Source organism: Engystomops pustulosus, chromosome 5, assembly GCF_040894005.1.
Source record: "Engystomops pustulosus chromosome 5, aEngPut4.maternal, whole genome shotgun sequence".
In the NCBI taxonomy this organism is placed as follows: Eukaryota; Metazoa; Chordata; class Amphibia; order Anura; family Leptodactylidae; genus Engystomops; species Engystomops pustulosus.
In genome coordinates, this window is record NC_092415.1 from 179,853,192 (window position 1) to 179,871,087 (window position 17,896).

A 17,896-nucleotide genomic window follows, 5' to 3' on the forward strand; every position below is an offset into this window, starting at 1 on the left:
GTAAACTAACACAAGAAAAAGCAGTTAACAAGGTTAATCAGGTGTGGAAGCCATATAATAAAATAACATCTTCAGCCCAGGAAGAAAAATATACTCCTATCACGTGCAAGATCTAATTTCACTTTTCAATAAGCAGCACAGATCTCCCCTTTTCTCACGGAAGATGTTTTCTCTGTGTTTTGGAATGGTGAATAATATCAATCAATCTATTTATCCATGAATTAGGCCTTCAGATGTTCATAAAAACATTAACCAAGTCATCAGCTAGAATATTCCTGAAACAGAACATACAAAAAGCTAATATACCATTAGATACCATTTGATTTGATGCATTATGCATTATGCATGATGCAAATATACCATGAGAATGCTGTATCTACACTGATGCCTAAACATATCTTGTTAAAACCCCGAGCTGAGTGTTTTTGCTGAAAAAACATAATATAACACAATATTATAAAATTCAGGACCTTGGGAAAGTTGGGTTGCATGCTGCTTGCCATTTGTAAACACATTAAACGGGGCTTCCTGAACTGTCCAGACAGGACTAATCAACCTCAGTTGGATGACTCATACACAGCAGCTGGGAGAAGGTTCAGTGATTGATTACTTCTGCCAGTCAGTGATTACATCATTCTCTAGAGCAGTGCAAGAGGAGAAAGTGACAGAAGCGACAGGAGTGGCAGCCAAAGAAGCCACAGAGCCTCATTATCCTGAATTTTATAATTGTGTTTCAGCAGCGATTAAACAAGTTATGTATCTGCATCAGTGTCGCTACAGCATTCTCAAGGTATGTTTGGTTCATAATGCATGAAAACAAATGGTAGATGTCCTTTAAATTGTAAAGAGTTCCCTGTAATTAAAAAAAAAAAAAATTAAAACATTTTGAAACACTGTGCAAAGACAACCCCAATTACAACGTTACCTAAATGAATTGCTTAACTAGTGTAACATCTCTTCTAAGTTCATGGAAACATTAGAACACAAGAACATTACATTGAAGTTGTACAAACAATACAGTGCAAAAATTTATGGTTTGGTGCCTAGACAAGCAGAAATAAGCGATACATGTATACGCTTAGGATCCGCCAAGGATGAAAACTTTCACCTAAGCAAGATTCCAACATCCCCACCAGCCCCGAGCCTGTAATAACATTAGGAAGACTTGGTGTATGTTAATGACCTTTTAGGACCAAATGGTTTACAACACTTTTATGTCTCAAAATCTTTATATGACAATATCTTACATCCATGTTTTCCTTCATTATGTCCCGCACATATACAAACTAAGGCTACATTCACACAGCGGTATGGTCGTTGGCGGGTATCCCGCCGTGCGCTGGACAGGAGGACACCGCCGCAGACTAGGGAAAAGATAGAGCAGGCTCTATCTTTTCCCAGTGTGTGGCCGCTGTCGTGCCACCATTGCCATCTATGGGGACGTATGTGCAGCCACAAAAATGCGGTTGCATATTCATTCCCATAGTGGCCGTCTGAAAGAGCCCTAAACATGACACTTGTAATAATTTGGGAATTATTTAATTGCTTCCTTGTGCTAGGATGACGTTCAGTGGCATTTGATGCAATTACAGCAGAATCCTGGATGAAGTTATTAGGGAAAAGCAAGTGGCTGAAATATGATTTTTCTATGATGTGTATTGCAAGATGGGGCTTGTAATGGATGTTGGTAGATGTTCCTGTAATGGATGTTGGTAATTTCCTCCCACCAGACAATATTATGGTTGTGTCTGATACCTATGGGAACTGGATTTATGACCCAAGCATCCTGGCCTGGTTTACAGACAAGTAGAGGAATTTCAAGTGAGGGGGCACCTTTCTCTCATAATGTTGATTTTTTTACCCTATCTTTATCGCCATACTATTCACTATATAGGACCACATGTTCAATTTATGCAATTCTACAATTTGATTAGAGGCCCACAAACCAACTTTCTAAGCAAAAAGTTACTGTATGCAAACCAATGGCACAAGTTACCAGTAAAATCCCACCAAAACTCATAGCATATACAATACAAAAATCTCTATTCAAATCCATTTTACTCCAAACCAAGACGCCAGCTGAAAACAAAACATCAAAATAGGACCAGTGTGTAGATGGGTTATCGGTAATCAAATAACGTCAATAGGCACCACATAACGATAAAGTACTAATGACATAAGTTAATACATACAATAAATACTGAAAATAAATAAATTCATAGAACTATACTATTCTAGTGCCTATGTCAAAATCACATAGACATTCTGATGCGGCCATGTGTTTGTTTTTGCACCTAAAAAGTTACAAATGCACCATTTTGGCACAGTTACGGACCTGTGACTTTTTAGCCGCAAAAACAAGTGCCACACACATGTCACTGGTTATAAATCCCCCAGTTGTTCCATATACTTTGCTTGTGCTGTGAAACAATTCCAAAAGTCCATAAAGCACAAATAAATGTGTCAAAAAATTGCAATTATGTTGATCATGAAGGTTTTAAAGAAGGCAGTTCCCAATTAATCAATGCCCCAATTTCAGGAAGCCTTGTGAAATGACTGATTATCCAATCTAGCAAGACTCTTCCAAAAGGGAAAGAGATTTAGTCGTTTGGCTAATATTCCAAACCATGTCATGAGGCTTCTTGAAAGTCTTGTATTGATTTATAAGGAATTGCTTTCTTTAACGTAGTTCATAGCTTTCTCTGAATGTCACAAACTTGAAGAAACTCTTTATTTCCCCAAGTGGCGTCTACTTTGCTGATGTTGGGTATATTTATTTGGGTTTTGTGGAGTTTGGGTCAGTAGGGTTGTTATAGCATCAGCAATGCAGCGTTTGGCTCGCAGACAGTAACTCCAATTTCGATATGATGCAGGTACTCCCGTCCTCTGCACTGTGCTTGGTCCATTGAATCTCACTAGCACACGGTCCGTTCCCACATTCGCGTGTAGCCGGCCTCAATCTGTGAATTTGAGTGCGTCCTGTAAGTAAAAACATATGAGTAGTTTGGTTTTGCTGTCATGGAATGTTTAGGCAAGATGGAGGTTTCCAAACCCCAGGGTGTTTTTAAGTTTAAATTTTTTTTTAATGTTACATTCCATGGTTGTACATTTAACAAAGATTATCATTAATCAGTAATGTTGAATGAACTCGACCTCAAAGTTCCGGTCCTTACCAAACTTTGCAGGTTCCGGTCCCCCGACCCTGCAGTTCATTAGAAGCTTGGGTCGGGTTCTGCCGTTAATACCCATGATGGCTGCCAGTGTTAATTCCACTAGAAATGTTGCACCACCATCTTGGGGAAGATTGTCACTCCCCGATGACATCATTGTGGCCGCAGTTATTTAAATGCCACTGGCACCTTTGTGAGCAGCATTTAAAAAGTTAACACCCGCGATCAGTGGCAGCACGTATCACGAGTCTTACAAGTAGGGGGTTCGGGGCCGAGTTTGGTACCTGGACCCAAATAGATTTTTAAAATACACTATTAACAATACATATATATTATATATATATATATATATATACATATATATATATAAATATATTTATATATATGATATAGCGATGAGTGGACCAGTTCGGTATCAATGTATCCTATCTAGAATTCTTCCTCCATTATATATATATATTGGAGGAAGAATTCTCCATTAGATAGGATACATTGATACCGAATTGATCAGCTCAAGTATATATATATATATATACTTAATAGTGATGAGTGGACCAGTTCGGCCAAACTCGAATTTAAAAAATCTGTTTGGGTCCAGGTACCAAACCCGGCCCAGAACCCTCTACAGTATTAGATCAAAGATGTGACTTTTCAGCAAAGGTGGGGTCCCAGAAGTGATATATTTTATTGTTATACCAATATCCTATAACATAGGAATATCCTACAGATCAACATTCTCTTCATCAACCATATTTACATCTGCTGTTGGGTCTCAGATTCCGGATACAGCAAGAGTTCTTTCTCAGAATTTACTTATTTGATCCCATTGGAAGCCTTTTTCTGTTGGATGCTCCATAGATGTTCTTTAAAATACCCTAACGTACCGTAAGTAGTAAGCTTACAGGGGATCCATATGCCCCGGTAAAGGTTCTGCACACATGACACTACCATGTGCATGATACCTAAGACTAAGAACAGATAACAATTAGTTCAAATGATTTGTCTTGTTATGAACTAAACAAACGAAAGACATGGGGTTTGTATTTTCGCCTGCTCTCCAGTTTCACTCCATCTACCAAGAGCATTAGGTTAATTGGTTTCCTCTGAAACTGGAAACATGTGTGGGCATGTGTCCGTGGGAGGGAAATAGATTGCAAGCTCTCAAGAAACATAAACTAGTAATAAATAAATGAACTTCTTGAAGTTTTCATCTGCTGTCCAAATATATAGATAAATCAGTAATAATCATCACAATAACAATAATAAAAGTAATAATAATATCAATTATATCCTTTCTAGAAATTCATTATTAGTGATTAAAAATTTTCCAATTTTTTTTTTTACAAATTTTTCGCCGTGAAATATGAGGAACGCCGCCCCATTATCAGTGAGCAATGTTTGATTTAGATAGCGCACGGTGATGATAAATAACATAACATCCCACTTCCTTGTCTCCTTTTTGTGCATAAAAAGCGCGGCCAAGGTGTATTAAAAGAACACGCCGCAACACATAATGCAAAGCAAATCAAGTTTCCCTTTAAACTTTTAAATCCTGTGTAAATAGTTACTGCAAATATATGAATCAGAAAAATGCACTTTCAGCTGTGATGACCACTCCTTTCACTATCTGCTTTTATTTGAAAAAATCGACAAACACAACGCAGAGTTTTGTTCTGTTTGCTTTTTCTGCTGAAATGGTTTATTCTGTCTGAAAAAAAAAAACTTGATGTTTGGCTAAAGGTAACACAAGCGAACATGTCAAAACAAGCAGCAGGAGTTATTTTTGATGCATCTCAGCTACATGTATTATGCCGTTCCTTGTTACTTAAAGGTTTACCTTCATTAACATTAAGAAACAACAAGATACAAACTTTTTTTTATAAGTGTAGATTACACAAAATACATTATAAGGGTCTACAGAACAATATTTTCATAGTATCCTAACAGGGACGGGTTTAGACACAGTGGGGCCCCAGCCAGAACTAAATGTGGGGCTCCAAAATAAAACTATTTTATGAACGGTCACTAAAAGCTCCTTTATCCCTACACACTTTGTAGATACACACAGTAGTAGGTAAGTATCTGTAATATGGGACTGTAGGGGGATTTTATAGGAGATGGACAGATGATAGGTAGAAGAAGATAGACATGAAAGACGATATAGATTTATAGATAGATGATAGATTTATAGATGCAGATTATATATATATATATAAGTAGATTATATATAGCTAACTAGATGGATGATAGAAGATAGAAAGATATGAGATAGATACAATAGAAGAGAGATAGAAGATTGATTGATAGATGGGAAGATAATAGATAGGAGATATAAAGATAAATAGATAGACAAAAAGTTACATAGATATATGATTAGATCGACAGATAAATAGATAGGAGATAGACAAATTAAAGAAGATAGAAAACTAAACATGATATATATATGGTTATTAAAGAAGAAATACATCCTCTGCCCACAAAAGTCCACATGCATGGGTCCCTTTAGGTCTGGAGGCCCTGAGCAAATGCCCAGTTTGCCGCCTCTATCGTCTAGCCTGCTTAGTAAAAGACTTTCATCCCCTATTACCTTTATTATACTACATATTAATTTATAAAGGGAGTGGTGTTAGAAATTTGGGCAGATATATAAGTTTGATATAGTAGTTTAATTGACTTTGTTACCAGCATTCTACCCCAATTGTTGGTGCTATAGAATTGCAAATAGGGGAGTCTGACGTGACATTGCCCCTGCAGCCTCTAAACTTGATTCACCTCAGGCACAATGTCTTCTCTGCTTGTTTTGACCTGACTTTGGAGGAGATTGTAAATGGGAAAGATTTCACATAAAAGTGGGAATTCTAGAAAGGACATTGGTAGTTTAATGGGATATATCTCAGGATTGGTGCATCATACTAGACACTTTCCCTTACATTTACACACATGTATGGGGGACGTATATACGGCCGACGTATATACGGCCGATATACGTCCCCCATACACTTCTATGGGCTCACGGCCCTGTACGGGAGCGGTACGGTGCAGCACACGTGCGACACCGTACCGCTCCGTAGCCCGGGAAAAGATAGGACCTGTCCTATCTTTTCCCGTATTACGGCGCTGTGCACCATAACTTGCTATGGAGAGGGGCGGGGGTGAGCGGCGCCTCCTCCTCCTCTCCCCGCGCTGCCGTGTGCCTGCCGTGCTACGGTGCGGCGGGCTCACGGCAGTGTGAATATAGCCTTATAGTTGGTGTATTTTACATCACAATCCTCTGAATTTGTGTAAATCTGGTGCAAGGTTTGATCTACAATCCCTTTTAAAAACCATCTATTGAAGCTGCTAGGAAATAACATTTACTGTCACATAAATAGCATTCTGTCACGTGGTAACATCCAGAATGATGGGAAATATCACTCGGGCAAAGTCATCACGCTGGATGAAGATTGAAGGTAGGGAACAAAAGGAAACATGAAAAACATTATGAAACATTCTTAAATATTGTTCTCTGTTATGATTTTCAATGTTTTTCAAATGAAGGCTTAGGTCTTGAAGTTATGTCTTAAATGACTTTTCAAGAAAATTTGTACAATTGCGTAAACAAGGGTACCCAAGTGATTTCCCCTTCTCCCCAATACCCGGCTGTTGAGGTTCTGACAGATCTATATTTCCTGGTCACCTTGCCCCCTACTGGCTGAAACGGGTCCCCACTGAGTCAGTTCCAGCCATGTCCAGTGGGTTGGACTAGATCAGGATCATGGATTTAGGCAGTGTCTGATCCAGAGCAATTGGGAAAGGCATGTATAACATTTTTAATTTTAGATTCTCTTGTTTACTTCCTGATTTTAATATAATGTATATATAGGATTGTGGGTATGTGACTACTGGCATATCTGACAAGTACATTATCTTTGGTCTGCATTTCAGGTGTCCATAGGACCTACCCTATCTTTTGTGGTGTGGGCAGTTGGCATGTTACCTGCACGGTAAGCCATGAGTTGGCTGCAGTCCCGCTCATAGCCAGAGCACATAATGGTCTTCATTGGGGTTCAGGAGGACAATTTCTATGTGTATGTCCATTTGAAATTCAAACCTTTATGTACTTTTCACTACGTGTTTCTGTAATAATTTTTTGACATTTATACCTTTTATAAAAAATTTAACCTTTTATGAGTTCCTATAGAACGTAAAAACACAACTGACCTGTCGGCTTAAGACTATAAGGTATTTCTTCCACAGTCGCATTTTGTGACCTTTCAGTGAACCCTTCATTACTCTTCGAAAGCTTAAAATAAGTCAAGAAATGGAGTTTAGGTTAGAAGATGTGCAACAATTTATTTGTGTTTAAAGAAACACAATCAAGACCTGTCAGAGAGCAACCTGATGAAGTCGTCAGTCAACGAGCTGCTCCAACAGTGCCATAATATTTTCTTTCGCTATACCTGTAGACATTTATAACTGTTCTAAGAACTGAGCCTACTCAATGTCTTAAAGGAAAGCTTATGGAAGAAACTATGGTTCCTTTGACAAGGATCTGTCATTGCTCCAAGGTCTACTGAGTGATAGACAACCTTCACAATCTGTCATTTCAAAATTCCTGATCGTTTCTACGTGAAAATTGTGACACGGTAGATACCCACATCATTATGGAAAATTGAGGTGGGTACCAAGCAAGCCTCAACCAAGTGCCTTGACCAGAGGAACAAGAGGACCTAGATACATTGTGATGGCCGTAAACCTATCCTGCTTCCTGGATGAATTAAAGTCTAGCTGCACACATCATTTTTTATACTTCATTTCTTCCTGAATACTCATATCTACCTTACGATCTATTTCACCAAGATAATTCTTTCATAAGAGGTTTTCTTTGATCCAAGAAAAGGTTCAATTTCTTATCAGAGACTTTGTCAAATCATAAAAGAATAATCTTTACCACCTTTCATTATTTCAGAGATGCATTACCCCAATGTTTCAACACTTTCTTAGCTTTCTTGTAAAACTCCTTCATTCCATCGTGGCATATACTATTAATCAAGCTTGTCATTATCCTCTAGTTTCATCTCAATATCCCAGTCTAACAAATAATGGCCTGTAGACATAGCTCCTTTGTAAAATCTGAATTCCACTATCTTCATACCGTACAGCTGACAGCAGTTTTTATATATCAGCTGGAAAAAGCATTTTTTTCAGGTGACTATGGTCAACTTATTACTGTGCAACCATAGGAAAAAACTGACTTCTGAATTAGTTTGAGCTCGAGAAAATCTTGGCTTAGGTGGTACCACTGTGCCTAAGCCTTCTAGAGGGCCCATGGCCACCCAAACCAACCACCAAATTTGACCCATGAACTTCTCCTACATCTTTTCATGCTCTTAATATACATGTACACAAGAGCCATTTTAGAATTGTAGACGGTCCTATAACGGTCCAGATTGAAAGCAAGTAGAAGGGACATATCCCACAATCTCCAAGATATTTGATTCTAGTACCATATGTAGGAAGTGAATTTGGATTTGTAGGAGCTATAATATTCTTAGAGCCCAGGGCTCGTAGTAGTCTTAATTCACCCCCACCTAAAATACTAAAATAAGGAAGGAATAGGGAATTGATAATAAGTCAGAGAGTTTGTTTCAGTGTTTTATAGTTACTGTATAAATTACATTCCCAAGTGTGTGTTCTATGTACCAAGTCCACTGTAGTCATGTCAACTTGAGAGTTCTACCTCAATCCACCCAAGGAGTCAAAATGCAAAAACCCATCTAAGACTATTTTTAGTCAAAGTAAGTTAACTGAAAAGTGTGGTCCCAAATTCTCAATATTTTACATTTCAAGCAATTTACAGTGAATTGCAGTGCCGCACCATTTGGATGAAGGGCTTTGCCACGCTGATCTCCTAATCTTCAAGACCCCAGTACAATAAAATCTTAAAGTTAAAGAATATATCCTAGAAATTATGAGATTATTGGGAATGTGATGGATACAGAAAAGCAAGACAGTGAACACAGTAATTATAAGAGTTTTGCGATTTTATGGCTCATGGACTTGATACACAGATTTTATTTTAAACTTACTTAATTGACTATGATTTACCAGTAATATGAAAATAGAATATAAAGCCATTTCTAGGAATAACTATCATTAAACTGTGTACTACTTGAAACCGATTTGTAAAACTTTAAAACTCGTTAGAACATGCATAAAAACATGTGTCATGAGGGTCCATCAAAAGATATGTACCACCTTCAAAAGTATTATAATCTGCTCTCCAATCACATTAATAATCTCTAAATAATATTTAAAGTACATTATGCCATTTTTATGAAAATTCCATTTTAATCCATATGCTAATGAGGCAATGGGTGCACATAGATCATGATCCCAGCACTGCTATTCCTGACTGGACCACCCCCATGTCCATCAGATGTAATTGACTTGTGAGGAGCATGGGGTGACTCTAGAAGAAGACTGCTCCGGATGCTAAGACATGACCTGGGTGCACCAACTGCCTCATTAGCATAAGGATTAAAGTGAGAATTCATTAGAAGTGGCATAATGGACAGAAATACTAAAGGTGTGTTGAAAATTATACGGCATTTCATTACAACATTCCACCAGCAGATTATAAGGCTAGCTGGGGGTGGTAGACTACCTTTAAAGGACATCTACCACCAGATTACTGGTGGTAAAGTGTCCTAAATAGGCTTAGGACACTTTAGGGTGTAAATATATTAAAGTCTGTGCAAGTCAAGAGGCGCTCAGGCAGATGGCGCCCGAGCGCTTCTCGGCTTCTGCAGATAAAGTTATTATTATTTTACAAAGTTATTATTTTGAGGCTGAAATACATGTAAAACACGGTCCCCCCATCCCCTTGATGTAACGAGCAGCCTATTAAGGACACTCTACTACAGTAATCTGGTGGTAGATGTCCTTTAAGTGAAAGAGTTTACAACTGCATACATACTACTCTTATCCTGTACATGGTTTTCCCTCGAGGTAGAGCGGCAGCTCACCTTTGTAACCCACTGGGTCTACTAATATGTTAAATGTTATGGCGTAGGGCACTATTTTAATCTGGTGTACAAGTGGTCTAGTAGAGTTTTGTGGCTTCTGTAATGAATGGAAACCATAATGCATATGTATCAGGTAAGAGCGCTCCTCTGACAATGTGTTGTGCGAGTCACTCATGTACCTCCAGACCGAGCAATGTCTCATAATTGCCACTCTGAAATGTCATTAGAGCAATGTTGCAACCTCTTGAGAAGATGGAATACATCTTCAAGTTATCCTCCTAGTTGTTCAAGGCTCAGCAAAGCTATTTATTGAAAGACATGGATGATAGAGTATTATAAATGCAATTATGAATACTTTACCAATGTACATTCTGCTTGTAGCCGTCATCCAGAGGGTCCAGGTGTTTCTCATCTGTGATCTTGAGCCCAATAAATCAAAGAATAGCTGCCTCAACCTTTTCATGTATCATGTCTGCTTGTTAAACATTAAAACATATCACAAACAATCCATTAATCTATTGTTAAATAACCTCTTCTATCTCCAACTGCATTATAGGATTAGGGAAGAATGGCTGCAGGGGGTAACATTGGGTCACATCAAATATCGAGTGGCGAGGAGATGCCAAGTACAGTATCAGCCTATTTTGTCTTTGTTTTTCCAGTGCAAGCAACATTAAACATTATGCCCTTATCAGAAGCACACCTTATCCACCCAACATAGAATGAGAATAGGTTTGTGACCATGCCCTTGTTGTACATATTAGAAAAGCCAATTATAAAGAGGCTCTATCATCAAGAGGTGGACAGTATCAAGATCATACATTCAACTCATTTTTGGCATAACACTCAGATCCTGTAAGTAATCCTATACAACATATTGTGAGGTTGCACTCTAAGGACATATGAAAGCTTGGATTGCTTGATTAAAGGAGAAGACATTATTCAGGATTTGAAAGGAGGGTCTGCTGTGTCCTTCTGTCCATTATAGCTCCATTCCTATTAGTAGTATAAGTTAAAAGATATTGGGCACAACCCATGGACAACAGTGGCACTGTTCTACTCTTTAACCATGTAAGTGGGTAAAGCAATGGTAATAAAAATATAGGTTATTACTAGTGATGAGGGGACCCGTTTAAGTTTGGCTTTGGCCAAATTCATCCAAATTCGAAATTTAAAAATCTGTTCGAGTCTGGGTACTGAACCTTGACATGACCACCCACCGGTAACTCCAGTAATCTGTACTGGCACCGATCACGGGTGTCAACTGTTTAAATGCCGCTGGCAATATTGGGTTCTGGCACTGCCAGTGATCAGGAGATTGGTGATCCATTTGTATTAAGCACTAGTAAATATACCTGACCACTACTCTATACCTTCTATATTGCTATCTCCTAGAGACTCATAGAAGACAATGCATAGAGAGAGGGTCAGTAATCACTGCATTACTTGTTTCATTGTCTAAGTCCTAGTAATGCTTCTTCTATGAAGATTAGTTTCTTAAATGTACTCAGGATAATAAAATAACACATTCTCTTATTCACTGTTATTAACAAAAATACAGCATTTCACCGATGTAATTCCAACCTGTCTCTATCAGTTCTGATGTTTACTACTTTGGTTGTCCCTGGATACGACTATAAATCTTCTGGCTATGGTTGGGTTCTTCTTATAAATAGCTTCTCTTGCCTGCACACTGCAAGGCTCTCTGCCTCCTGCCCCTCGCCCTGCATTACAAGACCAGCTCAGACACAGGTACTTCCTGCCAAAAAGCAGCAGTGTGCAGAGACTTACTCTAAATGCTACAGACAGATGAGGTCTTTATAGCAGAGATGACTGTTTTTTATTGATTAGGTGAGTTAGCAGAACTGAGTGTGTCATTGTGTGTTATATCCATCTCATGGATCTCATAATCTCTCATCTCTGATCTGTCTCATCTCTCTTTTTCTATGTGTCAGATACTAGTAGAATGTTCAGAAGCTAAATAAAAGTGTTTATAAACCTTTACCCTGATCATCTAAGCACATTGTCTGCACACAGGATCTCATAGCACAAAGGAATCATGAAGTCCACACTCTGGAATCTTACATGGACCATCACTGAGTAATAGGAGCTAAAACAGAAATAAAACTGACTTAAATTGTGAAGTATGGGAGTTAAAAATTATTTTTATTGTATAAACATCACTAAGGGATTAAAATGGGTAAACCCCTTTAAAGGAAATATAAAAATTATTTTGTTTTTTTATTGTTTGTTTATTAGCTGTGACACAAGTAGAAATTAACTTGGACCTTCGCTCTAGTCCAGCATAGCATCTCTCATCACTGCTGGTTCTATTGGGCACACAGAAGATTTACCACTGCAGCAAAATGGGCAGCACCATCCTGCTGCAGCCACTTGAATTGGCAATGATCCAACATGCTAACTTTTACAACTTTTAGAACTTTTGCATGAGATTCAAAGGCTACAAAAAGATTAGAGCTTGTTTACATTTCTGTAAGTGGGAGTGGGGCTCCCCAGCTTTTATCACATTAAGTACCAGCCTCCTCGGGTAGGTGATAAACAATTGTTTCTAGCATTCCCTCTGTAATCTTAAAACTAACAAATTTACGTCTAAAATATCACTTTCAAACTTCTTAAAGAGAGTCATTTTTCCCTGAGATGAGTCACTGGAGGGGGAACGTCATTTCATAAGCCTTTATCTTTGGTTCTGTGGTAGGTAGAACTATACTTTTGTAATTACATTAAAGATAAGAATAATAAGAATATCATATAACAAATTACTTTTGAGTCACAGAACTAGTGACACCGGCATAACTGGGAATGTGAGTAAGAGATAAAAATCCAATTCTCACCTTTTTGTTCCGAGCTGTCTGTTTCTCCAGTTCTGTTACTCACAGTAAAGTTTTGTAACCTGATTCGATTTTAAAGATGAGATTCTTACCTTTACCGTGATTCATTCTAGGTACTATACAGGTACCATGACGTCACCACATTAGCCTCTCAGAGTGACACTTCTTAAGCAAAAAGTGACTCTTTTCAGCTCATTTGTATAGAACTTTGCAGGTGATTTTTCTTTACAGGTTTAACATAAAAAGGGGTAATTCTAGAAAATATTTCATACCCTACCTGAGAGGGCTAGTAGTTTAGTGGTGTAAAAGCTGGTGATAGGGTCACTTTATAATGCACAGTGATTTGTCAATATTTGACAATATTTATTGTGGTTTGTCAATATAGTACAGTTTTGCAATATTGGGGCTTATTTACTAAGGGTCCTGCGGCCGCATTTTCGTCGGGTTTCCTGACTTTTCGGGGATAGTGCCGGAGATTGGGTTGCACGCGATCGTATTGGGTCGCAATCACGCTGGATTTCACGCGACACAAATCGGGGGGAGTGTCGTCGGACAATCAGACGGATTCTGACTAAGCGCGCAATTTAACATTTAAATGTGTGTTACAAGCCATGCACTTACATGTGCCAGGAAGAAGAAGGTGAACTCCGGCAGACCTGAGTGACACATGCAGGATATCGGGTGCACGATCTTCATGAATCGCGGTAGAGTTCATCCTCGTCGGACAGTCCGGAAGGGGGATTGCGCAGGCATCGGGTAAGTAAATTTGTCTCATTGTGTAAAAAAAGGATTAAAATGTATGCATGGTATGGAAGGAAACTTTATTCTAGATGCTTTCATTGAGGGAACCTAGATATGCAAATACAGTGACATTGAATAGTGAATAGGGCTCTTTAGAGAAATAATCCGTGTAGCTTCTAGTCAAGGCCAATCCCTGCAATCACAGTCGCATTGTTCGGGTCATGTTGTAGAAACTGTTTTTTTTTTTGACAGAGCAAATGACGATCACCTGCCCTTCCATTTATACAGAGACTAGAATCCAATCCTTTTTCATCACTACATAAAACAACATTCAATTCTTTTCTCTATCTCTTTCATGTCTGATGCCTTTCACTTGTAGACAGTGTTGCAATGTATTCACCATTTTTTGTCCCAGAATCTCACAAGGCAAATATCTTCTGGGAAGCTCATAATAGATTTGCTTTTACTTATTTCAGGTGCACAATGTGGATTGTTATGTTGAAGCTTAAAAAAACAAGAGCAGAAAGGTTTGGACTTTAGTTACTAGAGAAGACCAAGAATGTATTACGTCAGTGTCTGGGGAAAATCATTATTTAGGGTGAACAGACATCGTACTTGTGTAACATGTAAATCCCCTTAAAAAGTTACAAAGAAAAGATGGAAAGAGAACACAAAAAGTCCTATTTTAAATATAGTTGTATAAGTTGTATTTATTACTATGCAGTAAAGTATTTAAAGGGCATCTACCATCAGAATACCTGATTGTAGATGACTATTACGTACCTCCCCGTCCCGTGTCCGTGTGTCCTAAGATTCATTTCTTAAATCTTTTCATGGTCGCATTTCTCAAAAAAATAAGTTTAGAAGATATGCAAATTAGCCTGTAGTGCTCTGCAGAGCACTATCAGGATCCTCTGTAATATAATTTATGCTCGCCCCGGGGCAGTGCCATCCGTGTTCTGAGAGCCAGTGAGATTTGAAAAGATTGGAAAAGAGAGCCAATGACACCACTTCAATGCGGCTGGCATTTTATTACGGTGGAGCCTGATGGTGCTCTGCAGAGCACCACTGGCTAATTAGCATATCTTATAAACTTATTTTTTTTACAGAAATGCAACCTCGCAAAGATAAAAGAAATAAAGTTTGTGACACACATGGATGGGACGGGGAGGAACGTAATAGTCATTTACCATCCGGTAATCTGATGGCATAAATCCTTTAAGCTTCTGACTTGTCCGTAATAGATGTTTTCATATTGGTGTGCACTATGTAGGACATAGAGTTATTCCCATCATATCATCATATATGGACAAACTTTAACAGGCTAAGTATAATACCCTAAAAGGATCAATCATGTTAGACTTACCTTCTTACAGTAAGTTGTTCACACCTGGGATTGGCATGTCATGTGACCCCCGAGCAGCAGGACCTAGGACTTCCTTTTACATCTTGTGTCCTGCTGACTTTTGTCTGAATGAAGAGTTCGCACAGTCCCGGAGGAGCAGACTCTTTATGGCAGGTAAGTTTTCTAAATCCAGGTCTCAAAAAAACTCAACTCCTATTGGCAATCAAAATCTTGGTTACATCTCCCCACTTCTGATTTCAGGCACAAGTGTAGTACACTCAATAGGAAAAAGAAACATCCTCTCACAGCTTCGTGTTCTTGGCATTGTTCACACTGTTGTTTCTCCGCATGTGTATTCCAGAACATCGTTAATCACATCATATTCCTCCAGCTTACATTCACTAAAAGCTAAGACATTACAGATTTATAATGTAATTAGAAGCAATGGAACATAGTGCAAACCGTCCTGAAGTTTTTAAAATATCTTTTGTTAACTACTCACATTCCAATATAAAATCAGCGCAAAATATAAAATCGCTCAACCAAGGAGCCACTCCATGCAAAACACACGTGTCTTTGGCATGGAGTGGCTCCTTGGTTGAGCGATTTTATATTTTGCGCTGATTTTATAATGGAATGTGAGTAGTAGTGTCGAATTTGGAATTGGTGAGATCTAAACAAGATTTTGATTGCCAACAGGAGTTGGGCAACTTTACCTAATTAATTAATATAGTACATCCGTATGTAAGTTATTCTCCGTATATCTTCAGCTGTAGTGTGAAGGCCTCAGAGGTTTGTTAGAGAACATTAGTGAACAAACAACAAAATGAAAACCAGAGAACACACCGGGAAGCTCAGGGATAGAGTTGCACCACTGAATTGGTATAATACAGTGATTTTCAACCTTTTTTGAGCCGCGGCACACTTTTTATACTTAAAAAATCCTGGGGCGCACCACCAACCAAAATAGCACAAAATAACACTAAAACAGTCATATTATACATATAGTTAATAATATAGATTCTAAATTTATTTTACTCACTCAGTGTGAAACCTGGGCCTGTTTCGATAAACACAAAAGGGATATCCTGGCAGGAATGGTGGAAAGACGCACACAAAGCTCTTCCTCATCAGTTCTCAGTTTCTCCCTGTTTTTAGTATATGGTGCTGATTATTATGTGGCTCATATACTGCAAAATAAAGGGGTACAATGAGAAGTACTATGGCCATGAGGCCAGAGTACAAGTGCCAGCTCATATACTCAGCATATGAGCTGGTACTTGTAGTACTCCAGCCTCATGACTATAGTATTTCTCATGTTACATTTCTCATTGTTATATGCAGTATACTGCTGGAGTACTAAAAGTACCAGCTCATATGCTGAGTATTCTGCCAAAAGCTCATATACTCAGGCAAAAGCTCATATAGTCAGCATTATTGGCGGGCATTACCTTGGCGACGGGCAAATGCGTGGGTCTCTCCGCTCTCAGGATGATGCGCCGGCCTCGGTGACGTCATTTTGTCGCGCGAGGTTCAAAGCTTGCGCATGTGTCATTGTACACGTCTCCTACATTGTAAGAAGCTGTGACTGCGAATCGCTGCGCATTGCCGGGAAACAAAACACAGGGGGCACCATAGTTTGGGGAACTTTCCCCGCGGCACAACCGACCATGTGTTGCGGCACACTAGTGTGCCACGGCACACTGGTTGAAAATCACTGGTATAATACATTATATATGGTGCTTTGACCTATTGCCATTTTTACTGATACTGTATGTAAAACAGCAGCATGATGAAGGTTGTTCATGCTTAAAGGATATTTTCCAACAAAATCCATCATGATAAACCAGGGACACTTACTCATAGATCCAGGCACTGTGACTGTGGTAATCTCCTTATTTTGGTTATTCATGGCCTCCTTCCCTTTAAAATAAAGTTTTACAATTATGGGGGTGGTACCAGAGCCCCTCAGTGTTAAAGCTTCACGGACTATTATAATGAGCACAATATGTCTCACCCTATTCCCTGCTTTCTCTCCCTCCTCCTTAACCGATGTAATCTAGCAGCAGGGAGTGTAGGGCGTATTTACAATTAACAGAGAAGTTCTCCCCTCCCCCTACACTCCCTGCTGCTAGATTACACAGGTTGAGGGATGAGCAGCAGAAAGCAGGGGTTAGGATGAGACATACTGGGACATATTTATCAGGGCCTCTGCGCCACGTCAGAGGCTGAAGCCTCTGGCAGCGTATGACAAATATCCCCAATTGTGCTCATTATAACAGCCTGTGAAGCTATAGCACTGAGGGGCTCTGGTAACACCCCCATAACCCTTTAGGCTTGATGCATTTTGATGGTAGATTTCCTTTACACATGAACAGGCTTTATCATGACGCTGTTTTACATACTGTATCAGTAAAATGGCAATAGGTCAATAGTTCATAGGTCATCCTACTGCTGACCTTGGAATGCTATCAGCACACATAGGTTCATTCCAGTATCTACAGTATTAAGAACAATTCTTAGATACAAGGAATTGCTACCTGCACTATAATCTATGAGGATATATGAACTTGCATTACAATGTAGGTAGGATAGATGTATTAGAACGGGGACCTGTCACATCATCTTTACTGCGCTGGCCACAGGTACTTCTTGGCTTCATTATTCACTATGATTTGTGAATCTTCATCTCCAGGGGATGAGAAATAATTTTGAGGTTGTGACCTGCGAAAAATGAGCAATTGATTAACTGGAATTGTTATTAAACCATAGTACTGCCTTTAC

General features: G+C 38.9%; 1 long non-coding RNA gene across 1 annotated transcript; it reads right to left on the bottom strand.

The window, feature by feature from the left end:
* Positions 1-2,709: 2,709 nt before the first annotated feature.
* On the bottom strand, positions 2,710-10,710 carry LOC140134257 (uncharacterized). Its single transcript, XR_011856161.1, has 3 exons — positions 10,538-10,710; positions 7,371-7,452; positions 2,710-2,979 (listed from the first exon to the last, which is right to left on the bottom strand). It is a non-coding gene; the product is annotated as an uncharacterized lncRNA (long non-coding RNA).
* Positions 10,711-17,896: the final 7,186 nt, after the last annotated feature.